Consider the following 5010-nt stretch of genomic DNA (forward strand, 5'->3'; position numbering starts at 1 on the left):
TCTCTTTAGGAAAAAAAGCAATGTTGCTGGTTTGTTCTCACTGGGGAGGGGGCAGGGCTGAGGAGCAGCTGCAGTGCAGTGTCAGAAAGGAGACAGGGGAATGGAGGGGGTGTGAGAGACGGAGGGTGAAAGAAGAAGAAGAAAGGAGAGAGGGGGAGAGAGTGGAGAAGGGAGAGGGGCGAGTGAATGAGCGGGAGGAGGGGACCGGGGAGGACGGGCAGAGGGAGTGGGAGAGCGCGAGGGCTGGCGGGGCGCGGGGAGAAGCCGAGGAGGAGGGGAGAGTGAGGGAAAGAGTGAATGAGCAGGAGGAGGGGAAGGAGGTGGATGCCGAGAGAGGAGCGAGCGGCAGAGGAAGGCAGGAGACGGGAAGGAGCGCAGCGGTCCCCGCGCCGCGCTAGCGCTGCGCTCGCTCCCGCTGCTGGTGCTGCAGCCGCCGCCGCTGCCGGAGCGGTTCTGCCGTTGCCTGGGCTGCTCGGCGCTGCTGCTGCTGCCGCCCGGTCTCGCTCATTATTTCTCCCGCTTGTTGGGGGGGGCTGGCGGGGAGGGAGGGGGGTGGCTGCAAGGGGAGGGTAGAGAGGGGTTGAGTTCGTAGACTCCCACACACTTCGCGCTCGGGTCCCTGCCTCTCAGCAGCGCCGCCGCCTCCCAGCGCCGGTGCCTCAGCCGGCGGAGCGGCTGGCGGGTGAGGGGGAACACCGCGGGCGGGGGCGAGGGAGTGTGTGCGCGCGGATCAGTGCGCGCGCGCGCGCGAGGGAAGCGCGGGCGCCGGGAGGGCGCGCGCCGGCGGCGGGGGCGTGGGCGGGAGCCGGGGTGCTCCTGTGGGAAGGGAGGGGTGAAAGGTCACCGGTCCCCGGCAACACGGCTCAGGCAAACGTAAGCGGCTGGTCTCAGAAACTAAGGGGTCCACGAAACGCGCTAGGCTAGAAGGCGGGAAGGAGAGATTACTGACAGCCGGACCAGCCAATAACATGGAAATGTGAGAAAGGTTCTTCGGGCCCCTTCCCAATCAGGAAACTTGGGTGATGAAGGGCCGTTAAGGGGCGGGGTGGGATCTTGGTACAGCTGGTACTGGAGCCGGCGACAGTTTTGGCTAGTCTAAGAAGGGCATTCGAGTGACCGTTGACCACGAGTGGGACAGCGTCACAGCTGGAGGGACAGCCAGCACTGTATGCTTCCAGGACTTCTTGCTAGGTGCATTAGTTTTTATTTTTAAGAGTTGGGTAAAAGACATTACTTAGCATCTCACTCATCGGCGATTTTCTACGCGATGATTTCATCCAAAGAAGATTTCTTAATCGCACTGTGTGACACCGTTAGGGGACTTAGAGTGTCACTCGCCGCCTTAAATCCTTTCGGGAACAAGCCAGGATATAAATAAATAAAGCTAGGTGTGGGTCTTCCCTTCACAAGGCGCTGGTAGGCAGACTAAAGACAGGCAACAGCTGAATGTGCACACAGAACTAAATATTGAACGAAACACGAGTGTCGGAATAAAATTCATTGCCATGTGCACGGCTTATGATTATACAGATCTTGGACACATCACCGACTTGAACGTCAACCCTACAACACCGGATAAAAACATCTAATGTAGCTGGAATAGACTCTGAAAGGACATTAGGCATTATCTAAATCAAGTCCCTTATTTTTGAGATGAGTAAACTGACTCAGTGAGGTACTTTGCTCAAGGTCATTTATCAAGTTAGTAGTTTAACTCAAGTGTTCTAGGAAGCAGGGTAGTAAACAAGCATGGGCTTCGGAGTCTGAAATCTTTCTCGGTTTTCCGTCCTTGCAGGCTGTTCTACAAATGTATCCTGGGCAAATCTCTTAACGTGTTGCCATTTATTAAGTGTTTACCACGTGGCAAACAATCCACTTTGCATGCTGTGTCAATTACATGCAGTATGTCGTGTAGTTATTACTGTCCCCATTTTATGAGGTATTTAGGTTTAAAAATAGTAGAAATTTACCCAAAGTTACACAGTTATAAACATTGTAGTAATTTCAAACTCAGGTCTTCCTGACTGCAAAGGCTGTTGTCTTAAATATTGCAATACATTAGAGCTCCGGAATCCCTCCCACTCAAAATAGGGACTGCGACGCCAACCGATTTCCACCATTCTTGGGAGTCAAATGAGAGAGACTATGTGACAATGTATTCTAAGCTGTAAAAAGGTATCAACATATTCACTAGATTTGTAGAATGAAGATATTCCTTCCCTATACTTTCCACTACAATTCAACCAAAAAGATGGCTTTCATACTAAGCTAGCATAAGAAGGAACTTCACTGTAATTATGATATTCTAACAGAGTATATGCATATCTGAGGCAATAACCAAAGTGAATAGAATAAAACTTAATTCCTGATAGATTAAATAAGCAATAACAAGGAATACTAACGCTCCTCATAGCATCCTTATTGGAAGAATCGTCTAGAAGGCATTGGAATTTCTGGTGTTTTTAAGTAATGAGAGATATCAATCTACTGAATAAGGAAGAGAATACGTTTAGTTTGGGACTAAAAGTTCATCTGGACTGTGGAAAACACGTTTGCCTCAATCAGCGAAGACCGTATGCTGACACCTGAAAGAAAAGGAAAGCAGGTAAGTTAGTGCATATTGGAAAACGGTCTATTAACCAAAGTCCAAAATTTTGATCTGATGTGTAATGTAATAGGAAACCACCATATAGTCTTCATGACCAGAATAAAGAGGAATTAAACATACAATTGGGTACAAATGGAGCTGTGATGAGGAAAAAGAGTTTGGAATAAATATGTGGTTTTCAAGATTGTAAAAGGCTGATGCCAGACGTTGTACAAAGTGCTCAGTGTACAAAATTATGAAAGGACGTTTTTAAATGAAATATTACAAAAGGGCTAGTATTTGGCACTAGATTGTTTTGAAACAGTAAAAGACAGTGGACAAAGAGACTTGAAGGACAGATAATTCAAACATATTACATTAAAGCTTGAGCAAAGTATTCAGTAGAATGTATTTTGAATTGGGGAAAGACAGGTTAGAACTGGAAAACCTTGGTTTAACAATTTTCTAAAAATAAAATATTTCTAACATAGTTTAGAAAATATTTGCCATTGCCATGTGTCAGTTAAGTTGAAAAAGAGCTTATAAGTTAAATATACAGATACATGCTATTAAATGAAACTCACATTGCATTCTTACAGTATTTATTTGACCTTTCTCTTATTTCTTTCTTCAGACTTAATATTTAAATACTATTATACCTATCACTTCATGGGGCCCAGAAATGGAAGATATAATTTTTGATGTGGATGGGATGCTGAACAGTAACTTGGCTATGATATGCCAGGAATCCCAGAGACTATCCCAAGACATAGCCAGACATCTAAGTATCAGTCAGCTATGAGCTATTAATAATTTGGACATTGAAGATTATCAGAGAATACATTGTAATTTAGCTTCCATTTTTAGTATATTTTGTTGTTTTCTTAAAAAAAAATACTTCCACATCATTCTTATTGCATATCTCTATAATTCTGATTAAATGGACACAAAATAAACATTTTACTTTTGGTTTTCTGCATTTTGTACCAGTTAATAAAACTGAAGAAATAAAAATGTATGGTAGATCTCAGTTTATTATTTGGTATATACCTTTTATGCTACAAATAAACTGTTAGAACATACTTTTCAAAAATATAATAGAAGCATTTGACTTTTTACTTCTCCAAAAAGAAATTCAATTTTATTCTTTAATTAACAGAGCAATTCAGCTCTACTAATTTAATAACATAACACCTTAAGGCACCATAGAACTTGTGTTAATTATAAATACAAGCAACTATGATGGAAAATGGTATTAATACGAAGAACAAAATCCCCAGTTTTTATTGTCTTTCATTGAGACAGTTCTTTTTCTTCCGTTTCAGGCTAAGTAACATAAGATTATCTATTTTCAGTAACAATGATTGGCTTTCAAGACAAAGGACAAATAGTTGATATCCACAGATATTCCTAAACTCACTTTTTTCCATGCTCCTGCTTTTCCTACAATCAGCCTTGTTACTAAAAACATAAATACTCCCACTACTTGAATGTCTCTTCAACCAATGTTTTGGGAAAACATTTTCTGAATTTGTGTCTCACCAGAAGTAGACCCTGATTTAAAGATTCAAGTGCAAATAGTGTATTTTGGAAATAATTTCAGGAAGCACAATAGGACATGGGGAACTGAGGCAAGGAAGGGAAGGAAAGCAAAGAAGTGTAAATTACCAGCAAGTTGTCATTGTTTTTAATCTCGCTGATTTTCTTGGAGCCAGTTTAAAACACTAGCCCTAGAACTATCCCACCGGAAGTGTGAGAAAGCTGAGGTATATATATACCAGCTCCCTTCAGCCATTGGTTGAGATCTATTCCCAGTGACATTAACTCAATTTATGCTGGCCAGTCTTCAACTGCCAACACTGCATCTTTTTCTGAGCACTTTCTCTGGCCACTGGAGTCTGCTCTGCCCTTACAGAGACTAGAAATGCTGGGGAATTAACACATCATTGTGTCAGAATATCCCCACTGCTATGGAAAATTAGGCCAGTGGGCACTAAAATGATAGAACACAGAGTTATGAGTGAGGCTCTACCACTGTGTTACAAGTATCAACCTAAATTTAGGGAAACAGAAAATGAGAAGACTGTTAATACAAGGTATTGTTGGGAATCAAATAGTAATGATAATAAAATAATTTGGAAGGCGTAAAGTACTAAAAAAAGAAGGCTATAATTTCTACGATTCAGACACTGTAACCAAGCACTGAGTCTAAAAAGCCTGAATAATTTGTTTTTTTCTGGGCTCTTTGCAAATAAATTTTTAGTTTTTTAAGATATAAGGCATGAAAAATCAATGTATGTATTCTGATTTTCTGTTGTTATTGTTTTTGTTCAATGTAGCACAAAGAAGATAGTAGCAAATATATAACCAAAGATATACAACCTATCCCAATTCTTTTATAACAAGTTCTATAAATAGACATA

Source organism: Cebus imitator, unplaced genomic scaffold (genome assembly GCF_001604975.1).
Source record: "Cebus imitator isolate Cc_AM_T3 unplaced genomic scaffold, Cebus_imitator-1.0 Scaffold104, whole genome shotgun sequence".
In the NCBI taxonomy this organism is placed as follows: Eukaryota; Metazoa; Chordata; class Mammalia; order Primates; family Cebidae; genus Cebus; species Cebus imitator.